Source organism: Mytilus californianus, unplaced genomic scaffold (genome assembly GCF_021869535.1).
Source record: "Mytilus californianus isolate M0D057914Y unplaced genomic scaffold, xbMytCali1.0.p SCAF_6, whole genome shotgun sequence".
Taxonomy (NCBI): Eukaryota; Metazoa; Mollusca; class Bivalvia; order Mytilida; family Mytilidae; genus Mytilus; species Mytilus californianus.
In genome coordinates this window covers 8925186-8947149 of record NW_026262712.1, presented here as the reverse complement: position 1 = coordinate 8947149, position 21964 = coordinate 8925186, and the positions used below count along the sequence as shown (strand labels likewise).

The 21964-nt window shown below is 32.4% G+C and overlaps 1 pseudogene; it reads left to right on the top strand.

Annotated features, from left to right (window-relative positions):
• Positions 1-21964, top strand: part of LOC127705503 (uncharacterized) — a 154377-nt pseudogene that overhangs the window by 90863 nt on the left and 41550 nt on the right.

The window sequence follows — 21964 nt, the reverse complement described above, 5'->3', positions numbered from 1 at the left end:
TTCATTCTAGTCTTAGCGATGATTCTTAAAACAATTTCGGATATAGATGGAGTTGATGGTAATGATTCTAAACTAAAATCTTCAGAATATTGTCGCTCCAGGTTATATGGTGACTGTTTTATGATGCTGGCCATCTAGAATAATGAAACATTATAATATCAAAAGAAATAATTATGTGCTCCTTGAACTAAATTATTTAGAACAAGAAGTTCAAACACTGAGCTATTGACGTTAATTTTATAATGTATCTTATTATTTTTTCTTATGTTTGTTTTGTGTCTGTATCGCTATGACCAGAAATGGTTTTTTGGTGTTTTTTCTTTTAAATAAAAAATTATAATGATCGAAGAAACAGTGACTTCTATTTCAAAACACTGTCCAGTCATGGTATAATTTCAGTACAAAAAACCACATACAGTATATTGTTATAAAAACTCGTATACAAACATAAGAATGAATAAATGAAGGAATACTAAGACATATAGAGTGGATGACTCATATTCGTCATGGACACATTTTCGTCGTTTTATTATTTTTCCTGGATGCATGTCATGATAGGAGGTGTGAGCTATTTATTTGATTGCATGTAGTATCCATATTCAAAGGTATATACGAGTAAACTTGCAAAATGAAAACCAATGCCAAAAAGAATATCGTTTGTATGAAGTACTAACATAAGTCATATGGACAGCTGCCGCGTCAAAATGCACATTGATGATGACATAGACTTTTGATTCGTCCGCTGCTCAATGCAATGGGAAGGTTTTCGTTTTTTTTCTCACAAATAACCTGAATCAACGTTTAATTGGAAATTCTTTCTATATCACGCCTTTCGCTGCTTATTTTTCTTTATGTGTGAATGCAAGTTGTGACTCTGTGATATACTGTACGTATACATTTTAAGGGGGATAATCTACGTCTTCCTAGATATTTATTTATTCATTTCAAATATGTACATGCTTTACATGTACATACAATCTAATAAACATTTGGCCTAATAAAAAATACATGGAAAACTACGTACGCGCAGTAAGTAAGCAAATATTTAATGTAGGTTTTCGATCACAATTAAGTCGAGCAGATTGCACGCTTTAACATATTTTCGAGTTAGGCCTATATGTCACGAAAAAAAAAATGCTTTGTTGTACGCTTCCGAATGGAAACGACAAAAAGTTTATTTTGAATGATTTGCATAATTTTCAAGAAATCATAAATCTGTTGCCAAAGTAAAAATGTGACCTTTGAAAGTCGCCTGACGAAGAGCCAATGGAAATATCGCAATTTCCCGATAACGTATTGCAGGATATATAAAGACCAACCAAATTAAGAAATGTTCGTATCACTTATTCATATCACACTCAGTATTTAATACAAGTTCAAGCTGTCAATCATTTTTTTTTATATTACAAATTATATATACCACGTGTCTTACTCATTAAAACTTTTAAACGAGATCATCCTTCGGATGTACGGTACATAACAAAATCAAAAATCATATGTCCAATTAAAACGGACAAAACCAAGCAACAAAGAAAACGACGAAAAGACATATATAACAATTACAGAAAATTACACAGAAAACAAAAGATTGAACATTACGAGATCCCTAAAACCTGTGTAAACTCAGCTGCGCCTATGTAGTCACCAATGAAATCGAATAATTTTTCAGCGGTAATATAATGCTAATAACAATACTATCTACAGGTATTCGATTACCTTGCATTATTCACACAACTTCATGGAGCGCATCTCTGGATCTGAGAACTTCTCCTTCCACCTTTTGTTTGTTTTCATTTTAAATGTGTAAAAGTGTGAATGGTTTTTTTTCTTTCCCTTTAAATTTTGTAGCAGTTTTCGATAAATATTGCAATCAAATATTAAAGGTTAAAACTAGAATATAAAATCATGAAAGCAGATATAATTTCTCTTCTGTTCTAAGTTATTACGCGTAATGAAGGTAATGTTTCTCTATTCTTTATATTTTTTGCCCATTATTCTCTATTTTTATAATTTAACACCTCAATATTCTCTATTCTTTATTTGTTTGGTTCGTTTTTCTCTATTCTTTATATTTTTTTACCATTATTCTCTACACTGTAAACTCTATCAACACCCTCATACATGTATTATTACCTCGATATGTATAGAAGAGGGACGAAAGATACCAGAGGGACAATCAAACTCATAGATCGAAAACAAACTGACAACGCCATGGCCAAAAATAAAAAGACAAACAGACAAATAATAGTACAGATGACACAAATTAGAAAACTCAAGACTAAGCAACACGAACCCCACCAAAACTGGGGGTGATCTCAGGTGCTCCGGAAGGGTAAGCAGATCCTGCTCCACATGTGGCATTCGTCGTGTTGCTTATGTTATTACAAATCCGGTAAATAGTCTTATTCGGTAAGTCACATTCGTGAAAAGGGAAGGGTATTGTAGTTACGACATAAGGAACATATCCGATATCATCTGTGAAACGGTTAATCCATAACGGTCAACCAACTCGTGATGGCGTCCGTAAAATTTACGAAGGGATGATTTCAACTTCACCATTTGGAACTATAATAATAATAATAATAATAATAATAATAAATTCTTTATTTAAAGAGGGTAACTCAATTAGAAGTAGTCTAATTTTCATTGAGGCCCTCAAACAAAATACATGTATACAGTTAACATTCATACATTCGATTCATACATTAAAATACAATATATATTACTAGTATATACACAATTCAATCATTCAAACATACAAATGGCAATAATTGGTAAAGTTTTGATTAAATTTTCTTATTCTTACAATAAAAGAAAGAAAACAAATTATTCGACTTGCATAGAATTTTCAAGAAAATGATTATAACAATGTTTCTTAAATAATTCCACATTTCGACAATTTTTTATTTTGAGTGGTAAATTATTCCATACTTTTGTTGCAGAAAAATGAAAAGATTTTTTATAAAAATTTGTGTTTGGTCTTGGAACAAATAGATCATTATTAGAGACAGATCGTAAGTTGTGGTGTTGCACATCATTAATATTTAGCATTGTTAAGTAATCAGGTGTTAGTCCATTTACAATTTTATACATTAGAATTGATTGTTGGTATTTTATTCTTTTTGTAAAAGATAGCCATATTAAAGATGAAAACATAAAATTAGATGGAACAGAAATATCGCATTCAAGTATAATTCTTGCTACTCTTTTTTGAAGTTTTATGATTCTATCTGAATCTTTTTGTAATAAATTTCCCCAAACTGAACTACAATAGTCTATATATGGTAGAATATATGCATTATAAAATAGTTGTCTTGTGTGTATAGGCAAATATACTTTAATTTTAAACAAAAGTGATATTTTAGATGAGATAATCTTGCATAGACGATCAACATGATCCTCCCAGCTTAAATTTTCATCAATGTCAATTCCAAGTAATTTGAAAGAATGGACATTTTCAATACATGTTTCATTGACGGTAATACATAATTCTGATAGTTGTGTAAGTTTTTGTTTTGAACCCAATTTCATACACTTTGTTTTTTGTGCATTAATTTTCATACTGTTATTGTTACACCAAGATTGTATAGCATTTAAATTATTTTGCAATATGCTGTTTATTTTTTCAATGTTTTTATTATGAAAATGCAATGTTGAATCATCAGCATATAAATCCATGTCGGATTGTTTAACATGAAGTGGTAAATCATTTATATAAATTAAAAATAACAGAGGACCTAAAATAGAACCTTGAGGCACTCCATATTTTACAAACGATTTATCAGATTTAATGTTAGCGTATTGAACTTCTTGTTGCCTCTCAGACAAATATGAGTTTATCCAATCTATCGAATGTTCTCCGATATGATAAAATTTTAACTTTTCTAAAAGTATGGCATGGTTAATAAGGTCAAAAGCCTTACTGAAATCTAAAAACACAGCACCAACTATTTCTCCATTGTCTAAATATTTTAACCATTCATCAATTAGTTTAGTCAGCGCTGTTTGACATGAATGACCTTGCCTGAAACCTGACTGAGCGATATGTAACAATTTTTTATTATTTAAGAATGCATATACATGTCTCTCAAAAACTTTAGATATGGTATTTAAAATAGAAATTGGACGATAATTGGAGGGAATATCTGTTGGTCCTCCTTTATGTATGGCAGTTACTCTTGCAAGTTTAAATTTTTGCGGAAAACGATTCGACGTTATACTTTTGTTTATTAGAAAAGTTAGTGATGGCGATATTATCTCTGCACTTAGCTTTAAAAGTTTTGGACCAATTCCATCTAAACCTGCGGATTTATTAATATTAAGGTGTTTTAGTTGTAAACACACCTCTCCAACAGAAATGAGTTTAATTTAAAAAATTCAGTTTCCTTTAATTTTGTACTAGTAAAAGTTTGTAGCTTAGAAAAATCCGTATCTGAAGTATTATTTCCAATAAGTTTTTCAGCTACGGAAGAAAAATGAACATTTAGTGTATTAACAATATCTTTGGGGTTATAAACAGTTTGATTTTCATACTGCATTTTAGGTGGAAAAATATTATCCATTTTTGGATTTAACTCTTTAATGTGATTCCAAAGTTCTTTACTATTTTTGGAACTAGATATAGCGTTTTGATAATATTCCTTTTTTGCATTAAATATTAACGACGTTGTTTTATTACGCCACTTTTTAAAGTTTACCCAATCTTTTTTTGAATGATACATATTTCTGCATTGAATGGAATTTTTAATTTCTTCATTGAACCATTCGGCTTGTTTAAATGTTTTTACTCTTTTAGTTTTCATTGGTGCGTGCTTGTTAATAACTTGATTAAAAAGTTCATACCATTTGTCGACAGAAATATCAATATCTTCTTCCATTTTAACAATATGAAAAGGGGTTTGATGTAGGTCTGCACAAAAGGCATCCTCATTAAAGTTTTTGAAACACCTATACTTTATTTCGATATGATGTTCTTTCTTTACCTTTATATTGATTTTTCTATTTAAGCATACAGGGTAGTGGTCACTTAAAGCATATGAAGGAACATGACAATGAGCAACATTTTCAGGATTAGTAGTGTAAATATGATCAATAAGAGTTTCTGATTTGTCACAAATACGTGTTGCAGTGCAAATTTGTTGTTGAAGATTAAAATGGTTTATGAAATTCATCCATTTTTTATTTTCAATTTTTATCAAGTCAATATTAAAGTCTCCCATTAAAATGATCTCTTTGTTTTCTGAAAGAGCTGCGTTAAATTCCTCCTCAAAAAGATCTATCCAGGACTGAAGGTCTTGGTTTAATAGCTTCCTTTTGAGCAGCAATCCTCTATCAAAGAAATCATGATAGGAAACACAAGCCCGGGAATATCGTATCAATTGGGAGATATATACTCCGTATGCAGGCGCTGCTGGAATGTTGCTACATAGAAATGGAAAGTTCACAATTGGGAAGCTGAAATCATCTCTATATGTCGTAATGTTTCTCTTTTGAAGACGTCTACTACACATGTCATACGTTTCATTTTCATTTTCAATAACAATTTTGTTAAAAATAAACTAGACATTTATTCTTTTTGAATCATTTTCACCTTTCGTTTTGTTTTTTCTTACACTCAATACAGAAAAAATCTGTCAATTCTAAACTTATTTACTATCAAGTTTGTATATTGTAACAGTAGCATTTATAAAAATACATGAATAGATAAGAGAAGATAAGAGAAGATAAAATGTAAACTGTATTGTTGTTGGGTTACTGTTATTAACTTATGCGACTTTTATTCATTTGTTTATATGTATTCTATATTAAATATTTCTGGATTTTGATTATATAACTGATGTTTACAATAACATCAGCGTACGGTTTTCCGAAAACTATCAAATCTAGGTCAAATGTCTGACTAATAACGATAAATTTATTTACAAACATAAGCTGTGATATCATTTATTAATTTATTAAATTAAATATATCGTTAAAAGGTTTAGCAAATCAGATTAAGAATAAGGTTACCTTCAAGTGTATGAGTTTCAGCTTATGCTCCACGATAAAGCAGATTTCTAAATAAAAATTGTGTTGTTGTATTGTGGATCTGTGTTTGTCTTTTCCGCCAAAAAATGATTTGATAAAACTATTAACCAAAAAATGCAACACTAAAACGAACGTACAATATTTACTCTTCACATTTTGTCTAAACCATTATTTATTTATTCATCACCAATATATAGGTGTTTTCCTCTATGAATTCCCGATCATGAAATAATTAACAGTGGCGGATCCAGGGGGATGTTCCGGGGGATGGAACCCGCATTTTGTTTGACAGCTAATGCTTTATTGTTGGGACATGTGGTTGGAACCCCCTTTTTTAAATGACTTGCATGTGTTGTGTTGGAACCCTTCCCTGTTAGATATGGCTTGATCTCGGGGGGACCACTTCAATACTTAATTGATAGGGGGTGCCGATGGGTTTCTGTTACCCCACCCTTTTCATATAATTTAGATTTCAAAAATGTATACCTTTTCATAGATTGCGTAGGTAAAAATGTTACCTTTTCTCATATTGTTTGGGTTTTGTTTGGTTTGTAATGTAACAGTGGAATAACAAAGTGCCAAAAGACAGAAAATTTGTTGATAAAACACAGTCGGGAACATAAAGAAAGATGACAGACGAAGTTATGATAACTTTATTGACCTTATCATATGTTTCTGATAGTTTTCCTGACCTATTCACATATTTTCAAGCTTGAAGAGGTGACCTATTCCAGCGGCACGTCCTATCACCTTGTATATAGGAAGTGGACCCCCCGAGGGCTGGATCCGCACCTGAAAAATCATAAAAAAATTAAATAGACAATCAAAGTCAAATCAATCAAATGATGAAGACATAATCTTTCAATCAGTTTAATTGAGGTCTGGAGCTGGCATGTCAGTAACTGCTAGTAGTCCTTTGTTCATTTATGTATCATTGTCATTTTGCTTAGTTTCTTTTGTTACCTATTCTGACATCGGACTCGGACTTCTTTTGAACTGAGTTTTACTGTGAGTATTGCTATGTGTTTCTTTATTCTACATTGGCTAGAGGTATAGAGGGAGGGTTGAGATCTCACAAAAAATGTTTAACCCCGCCGCATTTTTGCGCCTGTCCCAAGTCAGGAGCCTCTGGCCTTTGTTAGACGTATGTTTTGTTTAATTTTAGTTCATTTATATGTTTTGGAGTTTAGTGTGACGTCCATTTTCACTGAACTAGTACACACTTTTATTTAGGGGCCAGCTGAGGACCACCTCCGGGTGCGGGATTTTCTCGCTGCGTTGAAGACCCATTGGTGGCCTTCGGCTGTTGTCTGCTCTTTGGTCGGGTTGTTGTCTCTTTGACATATTCCCCATTTCCATTCTCAATTTTAATCAAAGATTTACCATCAAAACCGAATCATCGTACGGATCGCATAAACACTTTAATGTATGGTAAAAGAATATACCTGACGTGATAACTGACTTTACCACAAGCACTAGTCCCTGAAAAAAATCATATAAACCCTATAATATAACACATGTAGTTATTTTAGGGCATACCCATATTTTAAGAAACAATTGCCTGTGCTCTTTCTTGATGAAATTAAAAAGACAAAAACTCTACCCCTGCTCCAAGGATCACTGAGGAATAGAAAAGATCCTCTTCAGATCAGGTTTTAAAAATTTGCCAAATTGGGGCGCGCGTTTGGTTGTGGGGGGTGTATACTGTATACATACGCAGACACGTTCGGTCAGAATGGCGGACATTAAATCCGATGTAGAGGGAGTGTCACGCCCAATAAAAGTTAAGAACATCGCTTCCAACAACTCTCTAAGGGGTTCATAGGTGACCTGTTACAAGGCTAGATTTCTGTTCCTTTTCAATATACTCTCATTTTCTAGTGGCAGTCCAAAATTACCGGCATTCATCCCGGTCGACCCATAATGCAACCCTATCTTGTGTTCTTTCTATGTGACGTCATCATGCATGGTCACCTTTTTTTCATGACGTCACAATAGGAAATTCAGAGGATTTCAAGCAAGAAAATTTGACCTCATAATCGAATTTTGACCAATGAAGTGATAGATTCGTGTTTTTACTCGCTTGGCTTTATAATAATTAATAACTATATTTCTGATCTAAATTTCTATTCTGTATTCCTTGTGAATTTCTTTTTGCTTTTTACATAGCAGTAGTTAACTTTTTTTTATTGTAAATAGTAGTGAGATCTGACAAAAAAATGATTAAGCCATTCGTATTTTTTTTATTTTTTAGTAAATTTGAGAATAATCAATGCACAAAAAAAAGGATAATAGAGAAAATGTCCTTAAACAAAAAAAAAAAAAAAAAAAAACAGAATGGAGCACCTCGAATCACTCACCTCAATATTATTATCATAATTATTGCTCTTCGTTTTTATTGTTATAGTTATTATCATTCTGTAGCAATTGTTTACTTAGAAATCATGATTGCCCTAATCATGCTAATGTTTCGTATATAAAGTTGTTTATGACAGATTTTCCAGAGGATTTATGTCACGTGATGAGATTATTTGAAACGTGAGCAAATAAACAGGAAACAACATCGTCTCTCTCCCACGTGTCACTATGCTGCCACTCCCTGTGCTATTTACACAAAAACAAAACTCAGATATCCTTTCTTCCCAAAATTGACTAAAACATCTAATTTGTCCAAAAAAAATATTTAAGTAAATAGGAAAGTTTTATTCGTTTGTTTAATGTTTCCTTCTTTTCGTATTTTAATACTATACAACGGTAAATCCTTCATTTGTGAGGTCAAACCGAGTTCATTGGTGTAGTATATGAATTATATGTTATTGTCGGACAAAGTTGTGACCTTGATAATATTTCTTGTTTAGTTCATGTCTTAACAAACATAAATATTTAAGAGGAAGATAAATCAAGAAGCACGCATATTGACAAACTATATTCTCTCATTCATGATAACAAACAAGTACAACGGAATGAAATTTTCTCTCGAGCATTTTTACGTATGGTTGATGGACGTCTCTAAAAGAGAGGCGAAAGATATCAGAGGGAGAGTCATACGCATAAGTCGAAAATAAACTGACAACGCCATGGCTAAAAAAGAAAAAGATCTAGACAAACAGACAAACAATAATACACAAAACACAACAATGAAAACTAAAGACTGAGCAGCACGAACCCTTAAAGGCTTCAATTCATATTTATTGAGATCATATACTTCATAAAGTAGGTTTTCAAAACGAAACCTTAATAGAAATATAGAAAAACGTCTTCTTGCATTCATGGTACACTAGCTACTACGAGACGGCAGAGGCTGAGATACACATAATGAGTCCCCTAATCGAGTTTTTTTATTATGTGATAACTTGGCCATTTTCATAGTGATTATTCGATAAACAGACGAAATATTTCTTGAATATTTGATTATTTGATAATCTATAGGACTGTATTTTTGATTCTTTGATTATCTTGTTTACAAAACAAATAAATGATTATGCGATTATGTTGGCAAAAAAATTGTGTTTATGTGATTACTTGGACACCCTCGTGAGGGGCCTCGGTAATGTTGAAGTAATGATTGATTCTGCTTGTACTATGTCCAATGGCCAATATTTCAGGCAATTTCAGAACAAGAAAAAAGATAAAAAAACACTACAACGCAATAGGTAGGTTGTGCACGGTGGAACAATTGGAATGAAGGGCTGGAAGTATGAAATACCAGTTAAAATAAAGGTACGCTGGATGCATAAAGCGGAGTGCCATCCAACAGACTACAGACGAATCCCTCTGAGAGTTTCTCCAATGGTTATTTAACGTGCTAATAGATATTAGAAGATGTGGTATGAGTGCCAATGAGACTCTCCATCCAAGCCACAATTTATAAAAGTAAACCAGTATAGGTCAAAGTACAGTCTTCAACACGGAGCCTTGGCTCACACCGAACAGCAAGCTATACAGATTTTTGCACTTATCCTAAATGAGGTATCGAATTTAAAGTCTGACTCCATCCAGATGTTGTAGCAAATTTATACATCACAAACTTAAATTAATTTTTTCTATTGGCAGGAATGACCATACTTCTAAATGTATTCCTGATTTATGCACGATTGTTCCTTTAGGCATTTGAAAATAAATAATTTTTCAATTTTTCAATTTTTAATTTATTTTGAAAAGTTCGTGCATTCCTACATTGTTATTATGTTTCAGTGACTGTGAAGAAGACGTTTTACTTTTGGTTGAAGGCCTTACGTTGACCTTTAATGGTTGCTTACGTGTGCATCATTTGCACTTGCTGATAATTGTCTCATTGGCGATCAAACAACATCTTTTAATTTTCACATGTTATTTTTAGTGTATTAAATTTACAGCGAGGTAACTAAAAATAAATTGAGTTGTCTCTCTTCTTGCATTCGTCTGGAACAAACCTAAATGCAAAAATAAAAAGAAGAGTGCGTTTATCTTACATAATCTTCAATCGAGGAATCTGCCTAAAAAATTACTTGGCAATAGAAATTGTGGACATTAACCGATATAAGATGTGCATCAAAGATACTTGAAAAATCGGTTAGACTGAAATATATCTCTAAGTTCAGTCGCCTGCATAGAATTTGTCATTAATTTGTACGAGGTCATATCATTATTTTATTGTTAATTATGTTCAATAAGCAAATGCAATGTACAATAATTTTGTTACGTATGCATTATTCATGTATGCTTTGTACAAAATCGTCGGTTTCACAAAAAACTTACGACTAAGATTGATCGTAAGTGACATGAACAATTAGTATACTCATGGAAGTATTATATTGACAGGAACTCCAACGAAAAGTTAGCACATTCCCATCCCACTGATTTCTTTAAGAAAATAAAAGGTTCCGACTCAGTTTGTCAAGTACGTGATAACTCCTTTGTGGGGTATCTGTGATGCCGCCTTCGCCTGTTCTTTAAACTGAAGCTGGTCTTATCACGTGATTTGGTATCGATTGTCTTATCTACCTACCAATGTAAATAAACACGGAAACTCCCGTGGTTATTTGTGAATCGCCACATGAATAACAACACCTGTTTCCGTTCAATAAATGAAGAACAAAGCTGAAAAGATCGAAAAAATCGGTCCATATTTAACAGAATGACATAAGAAAATTAACTGCATTCGGAAAGAGGGCAAGCTTATTTTTAGTTTTGTTGAGTATGTTTTAATCATTGGAACTTGGAAATCGGGAAATATCCGATTATTAAAATTACATGATTCTGAAGTAGAGTGTTTGCAGAAAATAATGTGATGCGCGTGTAGGGAGCCGGATGGTGCCTGATAACTCAAATTTTAAGTTAAAGATTGTAAACTGTTATCGAGTGGAACACAAATATTTATGGTTTTCTCTATCGTAAAATATCGTAAAATGTTATTAACTTATTTATCAAATATGTTTTAAAGACTAAAAGAGGTTAATAATTACACGCATGTGATGACCTCTACATAGCAATATCAGGTTACGAGACATGCAGATGAATTGTTACACCTTTTATAATTAATCCAAAGTTGTAAACAACCTTAAACATTCAACCTAGTCCGAGATTACTCTGACGTCTGACAGATTAATTTTTACGGATGGCTTTAAATATTTATGGATGCATTTAAAGAACGATCACCATGATGATGGGCCTTAAGCAGTTTAATTTTTTTTATCATGGAAACCAAATTAGAATTTATTTATGTGTTTAAAAGCTTAACAGTTCTGAAACATCTTACACCGTATGCTAAACAATTTATGTTTTTGTTTCTTGTTTAATTGCATGAAATATTTGCCATTGGACTTTCAGTAAACAATAAATCAAAATATTTGATATTTTTTCGGATTAAAGCTCTTTAACCCAAAAAATTATTACACAAGGATTTTAGATATCAAGAACTTATCAAAACTTTTACTAAATTTTATCATCGGTACAAGGACATCATTCGTAAATATAAATCAACGTGCAGACATCGTGAGAATTTTTATGATTTTCAAGCCTAACATGTATCTAACAGTTACGCGTGTTTAGCCAACGGCCCTCTCGTGAATAAAAATCTTACTATTTTAAAATTGATTGTAACTTAAACTGAAATGTTTATGGCTTGTGAGTATTTTTACTCTTCAGTTTTTTTGTTTTTTGTTTTTTTAATCGGTGAAAACAGTCGCGGGAATTTCGTTTCTTTTCTTTTTATTTGTTATTAAGCAGCAAAACCCGTAAAAACTGACATTATATTTGTAATTCACATGGTCGGTAAATGTCATTTCCTTGACAATTAAGTACACATCCGGTTATTTCGGGTTCCGTAATTACGATCATTCACGAGGTTCCAAAAATTTTATCGGAACCCATGCATCCATAAGACATGTCGAGTTAATTAACAGATACTTAACGATTTTGCGGCATCGCACTATAAACGTTTGAAGTCCGCTTGTTGGAGTTCCTGTCAATATAATACTTCCATGGTATACTTAAGATCAATCTTAGTTGTAAGTATTTTTTGTGAAACCCACTCCTGTTAGGGACCGATGCAGAAAACACATATATTGTGCGCACGAAAGACAATTTCGTGCGCTTTATTATAATTTGAGCGCATAATATATTTTTGTCTGTATAGGTCCCTGTTTTAAATTTGTAATAAGTCTGTTTATAATTATTAGGATTGATCGCGGCATTTCGCCTTTTGAGATATGTGAGAACAGATCAAAGGTTCCTGTGGTATATCCTTCAGACATGAGGTTCTTGATATATATATATCGTCTTCCCATTTTATTCAATATAAGCTATGAATACAAAATCAAAAAGAAAATAAGTTTTTATTGTTACCTTTCTATTTCATTTACCTAAATTGTGTACAAACAATTCAAATAAGTTAACCAAATTCCTATATGTTATATGCAGAAATCAATTATACATTTTCAATGAGTAAAATAAATAAATAAATAAAAGGTATGAATTACCACGCTGTACTTATGCTAAAAGTTCATCGTGAACTAGGTCAGGTAGTAATAAAAAATACCAAACATGGGGAAGATGTTTCTAAGCAGCAATCAAAAACCAAAGATCGAAGAAAAACAAACACACCCGAGGCCAAAAGAAAAACGACAATAAGACAAACAACAGTCCACAATACACTGCACAAAATAAGCCTGAGCAACACGGAACTGCACCAAAAATAAGGGGTCAACTCAGGTTCTCTGAAAGGATGAAAAAAAATCCGTACAGTCTTCCTTTTGAACTCCCCTCGGTTGACAGAATACACACTAACATACAGGATCCACAAGGAAGTTTCGCCGGCCGCAGTCCTTCTCACATTAGTATCGGCTCTCACATTAGTATCGGCTTTTATTGTCAATTACATGGAGATACGTCGTATTTGGTGATGTCTCAACATTGTCAACTTTGACAGGTGGCCATTATAATTGTAGTCTATAGACAAACAACTGCAATGGCAATGATGGCATTACCCTTTTAATCTCAGGTCAACGAAGGACTAGGAAGTCATGCAATTTATTTAAATGACCATGTAGCTACCGATTTGCATTTGATCTCTGAACTTATGAAGCCTTGGCTAATTAATCCTTAGGAATAACACCAATTAAGAGGGTTTGGATGTGAAATACATAATAGATAGTAATTGTCAAAAAGTGCATAAAAGAGGACACATGATTTAAAGGATAGAGAAAAATAGGCCACACAAAAATAAGAGTAGAGAAAAAAGGGAACTGAAATAAGTGTCATTATAATAAAGTAAAAGAGAAAAAATGGTTAAAACGGTTAAAGAAAACAGATATGGTAGACCCCCAATCTAGACCCACATATTTCACACATCTGACGTCTTTCTTCCTTAAACGTCCAACAAGTACATGGATTTTTTTTTTACATTTCTTTAGTAAAGTCAACCTTCCAATTTAAAGATTTAGGTTCGGGTTTTCTTCAATGCATGAATTTACTTAATATGGGTATGTTGGTTTTTTTTCTCTGTATTTGCTATTACCAAAATTGGTTTTTGTTTGTTTCGTAATAATTAAACTAAATAAATAAATTACCCTCACGACACTTACCAAAGAGGAAATCCTGGATAATCATAGGTCTGTTCTATGTTCCTTAGGAATTTTAACAAAAGATGAAGAACTGGATCTTCCATCACTGTATTAGATACCTAAACTACATAAGTGTCCTTACAAACAACGGTTTATTGCTTGATCTTCCAAATGCTCCACGAAACCTTTTTCTAAATTATTAACATCTCTTTTATCAGCAATCAAAGCCGGACTTCAAAGTTATTGTGAAACTGCCTATTCTAGAGGTGGCGGGAATCAGATGTGGATACTTAAAAAATCCAAAGATCTTTTAGAGTACATACAATCTAAGACTCTTTCATCTTGCAATAGTATTGAAACATTTGAATTTTCTACACTTTACACAAGTATTCCCCATTCAAAACTAAAAGACAAATTGAAAGAGTTGGTATTGCTTTGTTTCATAAAGAAGAATTGCAAACGTAGATATAAGTATCTTGTCTCAGGGAGGGATAAATAATACGCTGTAAAGAATCACTCTGATTCAAACAAAAAATTCTCTGAAACTCACATTATCAAGATGTTTGATTTCTTGATTGACAAAATATTTGTTACGTTTGGAGGACGTGTTTTTCAATAGACTGTCGGAATTTCAATGGGAACCAATTGTGTCCCTCTTCTTGCCGACTTGTTTCTTTATTATTATGAGACTGACTTCATACAGGAACTTTTTAGGAAGAAGATAAGAAGTAAGCAATATCCTTTAACTTTACTTTCCGCTATATAGATGATGTTCTCTCACTAAATAATTCAATATTTGGTGACTATGTTGAACGAATCTATCCCATCGAACTAGAGATAAAGGATACCACATATACAGTTAAGTCGGCCTCATATCTTGACTTACATCTAGAAATTGACAATGAGGGTCGGTTGAAAACAAAAATTTACGACAAAAGAGATGATTTCAGCTTCCCAATTGTGAACTTTCCATTTCTATGTAGCAACATTCCAGCAGCGCCTGCATACGGAGTATATATCTCCCAATTGATACGATATTCCCGGGCTTGTGTTTCCTATCATGATTTCCTTGAGAGAGGGTTGCTGCTCCCAAGGAAGCTATTAAACCAAGAGTCCCAAATGGTGAAGTTGAAATATCACTTCGTAAATTTTACGGACGCCATCACGAGTTGGTTGACTGTTATGGAATAACCGTTTCATAGATTATATCGGATATGTTCCTTATGTCGCAACTACAATCCCTTTCCCTTTTCACGAATGTGACCTACCGAATTAGACTATTTACCGGATTTGTAATAACATAAGCAACACGACGGGTGCCACAAGTGGAGCAGGATCTGCTTACCCTTCCGGAGCACCTGAGATCACCCCCAGTTTTAGTGGGGTTCGTGTTGCTTAGTCTTTTATTTTCTATGTTGTGTCTTGTGTACTATTGTTTGGTCTGTTTGTCTTTTTCTTTTTTAGCCATGGCGTTGTCAGTTTATTTTCGATCTATAAGTTTGACTGTCCCTTTGGTATATTTCGCCTCTCCTTTAATTAAAGACAGTATGTTTTCGTCTAGATAATGTACAACTTTTTCAGTCCTTGGGATGCTGTCTCACTGATGTTATGTTTTGTCATTGATTAATTCAAACTGATAAATATTCATAGAAGTTAAAGTTTCATTTTAATTTGCATTGAATTAATTCAGTTAAAGACATCGTTCTTTCTTTTTGTAACACAGACGTTTTGAAATTCTGCCCTTAGTACAAAATAAATCACAACCAGACAGTTCTTTTCTATGGTTATAACACAATAAGGTGAACAATATATACATAATTATGCTAATTACAGAATCAGCGTATGAAAATTGAAATAAGGAAATATACTGAACACGCTTTAAAGCATGGCGAAACTATTGAAAATAAGTTCAAAGCTCTAAAGATACTTTGAAATCAAATGACCAGCGCATAAAGATATATTAAAGAAATAAATAATCTGTTACTAACTATATTATGTTAAACGGGTTTTTAAATTGATTAATTACGACGTGGACTTTGTACCTCAGAGGACGATGCTTTTCTTACCGTTACGTAAACCACATTTTGCTGTTCTTTTTCCATTGGAACTATTAATATTAAATAAAACATTTCCTTTCTGATTTAGTAATATACCAGAACGTACATATATAATACATCATGACCCAACCGAGAAAAAAGTTCAATGTCCATAGTCTAATTTTGATACCGAATGATCCGTTTACATGTAAACTTGTTAAACAAATTTATAAGAATAAGAATAAGAATAAGAATAGGAACAAGATTAAGAATTTTATTAGTTTAAAATCCTAACAATAGGATTGTTACTAAATAAACAAAACAAAACAACAAACAAACAAAAAAAACATATGAATAACAAAACGATAGACAGAAAACAATACAAACACGTAGCATTGAAAAAATAAAGATTATTAATATTTATTACAATACTATTTTGACAACATGCCTCGTCTATAAAGTTCTCATTTCAAATATCTTGATTACAATGTATATATAACATTATAATGTTAGTCACCAACCATACACAGTTCATACATTGACATTATAGTTGTTTTTCTCAAACTGTTATTTGGAGGGTGCACTGACAGCCCTAAGAGATGGTCCATTCCAATATTACCTTAAAGAATGGGCAAAATTAAATACCCAAAGTATGTAATTTGTCATAACAAAGTAGGTGCGTTTGAATTACAAAGTATCAGATAAAGGCCGAATTAAATGCAAATCTATTCTTTTTTAAGTAAGTGCCTCAACCCTTTGAGACGCAAAATCGGACACCCCGAGGGACACGTTATATTTTGATGAAAATAGGTTTAAAACCAATAATTTTAAACTAAGAAGCTGGCATTTGGTTAAATCCCGTGATAGGAATTAATTTCTATTGAAACCATACGGGAAAAATTGTCAAAAGCAGTTTTTTATACTTGCATATGAAGCCTCAAATTCTGCAACACGGAAAACTAAGGAGAGGTGTTTGAAAAACCAGAGCACTGAAAACGTTTGCTGATATCTATGAGGAGTTTATTTACTTGATTATGTTTAGAACGTAACGGAAAAGGTTTACGTTGTTGATATTAGGACACGAGAACATATGTCCATAAGGCTACATCAAATATTAAACATTATTATTGTACATCAGTATGTATTTTATCTAAAAAATTATAGACGAATACATGAACGGTTTTGCAAAATTGTCTTCAAAAGACTATATAGTTGTTAACTTATATGTCATTTGGTCTCTGGTAGAGTGTTGACTCATTGGCAATCATACCACATCTCTTTTTTACGGGTTAATAGTTTTGAAAAATTTACTTAGTAGAAAGTATTTACTGGAAGCAAAGTTTTACATGTTCCCATTTGTAGACTATTTTCGGGTTGATAATTTCAAAAAAATATTTATTAGAAGCAAATCTATACTTTATATAAAATAAAACACTTATTTACTTGCTAAGGAGTCCCCAACACTTTCCCAATGTGAAGCTGGGGGCAATATTATATAGTTGATGTAGTTAGTGTCAAGGGGGGACAACTTGTTATTCTCCGAAAAGCTATTAAATAATTGTATACTATTATATTAAAGAAACCGCTTATTTTTCTTTTCTTTTCCCATCTTTTCCTTTATTTTCTTTTTTTATTCTTTTAAATCATGTGTGATATGCATGATTTTTTTTAATAAACATGACCTAATAATACTTAATACTGCCATGTTTACTGTCGATACCTTTTGATTACCTTTAAACTCATACCTGGCAGGTATACCATTGAAACATTAGCTTCAATCACTCATTAAATTAGATGAACCACATAACCGTAATGCAATCCAAGAGGAATGAGTCAAAAGAGGTCTGAGGTTTACAATTCACAGCGGTCGCTAATATATATATATACCGCTGTGGATAGAAAACTTAGAATTACTAGTAAATAGCAAATTGTTTTTTTTCAGATTTTATCTCGTTAATTTGTATGTAAAGTTGTTAAAAATATGAAAATTCAAAAAAAGAACCGAACTAGATAAACTCAACACAAAACAAATATACGAACAAAGACCGAGTTTATTCATGTTATTTCTATATAGTTAATAGTGGGTCGAGTTTATTAAAGGCCGAGTTCGTTTTATACCTTACTATTCAACAGTGACACATTTCCGATCGTCAAAATGGCTAACTCGTACCAGAGAAATAGTTTATACATTTTGTATTAAAGACTTTAAGACCAGACCAAGTGAAAAGATCGCATAACTGATGATTTTCTGTGACGACATTATATTGGTAAGTAGACGTACTATAGTTAGTTGAATGGGAAAGATAATAAATATACAATACTAGGTCAATGTCAGAAAAATATAAACTTTTTTGTATGAGGCTGAAAAACTGGGGAAGGGCGAGGTTCTACCGAGCCCTTCCCCAGTTTTGTGCCGAGTACAAAAAAAATTTATATTTTTTCTGACATTGACCTAATATTGTTTTTATGCTGCAACTAAGATTTATTAATTGATAGCTAATTAAATTGGAACACAAATTTCAAACTTATTTTCATCCCTGAATGAATCCCTGACTGTTGAAAAAGTGTTCCATGATGAAATTGACATTGCACAAATAGGAAATAAACACAACTAGTTGCAGTATAAACGATGATATAAACCAGGAAGATGTTTACTATTTTGATAAAACCGGATTCTTCCTTACATAATTTGCCGTTTCTGAATCTAATGCATTTTGGGAAATATTTTCAAAATCGTGCACACAAACGTTGTTATTGGCTTAAAACGTTCTTACCAATGTAATGTCAACCAATGACGTAGCGTTATTTTCGTGTACGAACAATGAAAATACCCATAGTCTTTTAGATTTGAAAAGGCGAATTTCGAACTTCGATTTATTAAATCAGAACAGGAGTATGGGTGCCTCAAGATGGGTGCAGGATTTGTGTATTGATTTTTTTATATTGTTTACAATGAATATTCAATTCACTAATTTAATATAGGATTAAACACATTTTTTCTAGAGGTTATTGATGTGTATACCGGGGCGATTAACTCACAAAATACTATCTAATGATATATTACAGTCTATTGACATATTAACCAACTGAAAGTCAAATATGATCCCTCACAGTGATATTTAAGTCCTCTCACATAAATGTGGCACTTTTCATCGATGATGTGTGTAAATAACAAAATTTACAAGAGCTGCATTTAACAGATATATAAAGTAATGAATTCCTATCATTTTTGAATAATTCTTGTAAATAACTCTGAGTACTTAATTTAATCTGTATTTCACATATCAGGGGCTTCATAAGGATTAAGACATTTCACATATTCTCATTTTTCCCGTTTCATTTTAAGTAGAATGGTTTTGAAATATCAATTTTTACGTGCAAGCCATAGACCAAACAAAATGGGACAAAAGTAGAAGCATGTTTGCGCCTGTCCCAACCCAGGAGCCTCTGGCCTTTGTAAAGTCTTAATTTTCTCGCTGTGTTGAAAACCTATTGGTGACCTTCTACTGTGCTTTATGCTCCTAGGTTGGGTTGTTGTCCCTTTGACACATACCCCATTTCCCATGTTTTCATCCTCAATTTTGCATGAATTAAACTGCAAGTATCGTCAGCATTATGCATCTGTTATGTAACACCATTGTTTACAGACACAGAGAAAGGAAAACAAGTTTACAAATACCAAAAATCCAAATATATCATTGTGTTACGCTTCTATTTGCCTTTTGTCCTCGAGAATTATCTTTTCTGATGCTATTTAAGACAATATTTATATACATGTTTATAAGCACTTCGGTGTTGACATGAATATCAATAATATGGTCATTTTTATAAATTTACTGTTTACAAAAGTATGAATTATTCAAAATACTAAGGATTTTCTTATCCCAAGCATAGATTACCTTAGCCGTATTTGGCACACATTTCGGAATTTTGGGTCCTCAATGCTCTTCAACTTTATACTTGTTTGGCTTTCTAACTATTTTGATCTGAGCGTCACTGATGAGTCTTATGTAGACGAAACGCGCGTCTGGCGTTTTAAATTATAAGCCTGGTACCTTTGATAACTATTTGAACATTAATTTCTGCATGTCCTAAATGTTCATGCACGATTTGGCAAAAAAAAAAAAAATCAATAATATTCTTTTAACTGATTAAATTCTATCAATTTATGTTTTAGGTGAGATGGCTTCGTGTTTAAATGAACCACGTCCAAGAGAAACTCAAAACTATGTAACATTGGACAGACTTTTGAAGGACGTGGCTGAAACAGTGGTTAGGAAAAGATTTGACATAGAGTTTGATCCGTCAGCGTTACAGAAAACCTTACATAAAGAGTCATTGAAATTAAAGAAACTTGTAAATAGAAAACAATGGAACATATTATTCCCAACACGAGGTAAATATTTTTTTTTAGAATAAATGTCATTGATTATTACTGACAAAAAGTATGATCGGTGTTGTTAGTCCCGTACCGACTAAGTCGAAGGGGATGTTAGGTTTGCACTCCGTCTCGTCTATCTGTCCGTCCGTCAGTCCGGCAAATCAGTTTCCAACACTTTTCTCTTCGTGCTTGATTTGATATTTGGTGTATTGTTTTATCATGACTAGTTACAGGTCAAGTTCGAATTTTGTTCCAATCTGATGATTTTGTGCAGAGTTATGGCCCTTGAACATACAAAATTCACTCAATTAATCAATTTTCCACATTTGTTTTCCGTCATGCTTGAAGGTTGCTATATAGTTTACACCATGACAAGTTATAGATCAAGTTAGCATTTTGTTCGAGTACAAGAATTTTTAACCGGTAGGGGACTATGTCAGGAAATACTCACAGAATGCCCATTGCATACAAACTCTACAATGGGTTTTGTTGGTTTGTTTAAAGAGTAGTCTTGCATTATTATATGTGACAAAAAAGATTTAAGACAACACTTTATGAATTTCATACATTTGAAGCAATTTTCTGGATTGACGTTCAACTGAAACCAAAACCTATTATTTGAGAGCGAAGGATGTATAAAGACCAAAAAAGGACATAAAATGATAGACAAATCCATCTCAAGTTAAATTTGCTTGACGGATTGAACCCTTTGTTTCCTAATAATTCCTAAATTTATAAAAATGATAAAATTAATAGACAATTTAAGAAAAGTTTCTTATAAATGATATCAGTACTGAAGTATCGCATACTGAGCTGACCTTTTCATTTATTCCATAAATTTTTCATTTGTTTTTGCTCACCTCTGACTTATACAGCAGGTCATTCGAGATAGCAGCATCATTTGGCATCTTTTTTCTTTATGTCTGCCTCTATATAACTTACTGTTTAAAATCGTCTAAAGAAAATTAAATGTTTTTAGGGATTATTTAAAATGAACAGTAACTAAGATAATCACAATTAATCAAATTCTTTAAGCTTGAACAGAAATGCTCTCAGAAAATGCGAATACTGGTTGATGACACAATTTATCTATGATGTCTTAAACGTGACAACGTAAAGAACTATTTGCTTTAGCAAAATATTTACTTAATTAGAATAGAACAATAGTAACATCCACAATTACTTAAATAAACATCAAAACGCTTGCTGTTTAAACATCATAGTGGCGACGGTTGGGATCATTCATTAAGTCTAAAGTATTTGTAAGCATGTGAAAGGCAAATAGATTACGTGCATTTTTGTAATATTTATATGACCTGTTTTAACCCATAAAAGGGATACATTGTATACCAATATTGCAATGTTTTGTTTAAGTGCATCTATTCAACATTTCATTTGCCAAAAACACAATTGTTGAGAACCAAGTTTGAATACAATCTTACATCCACCCTTTACACTACAAGGTCAATTTAAACCAA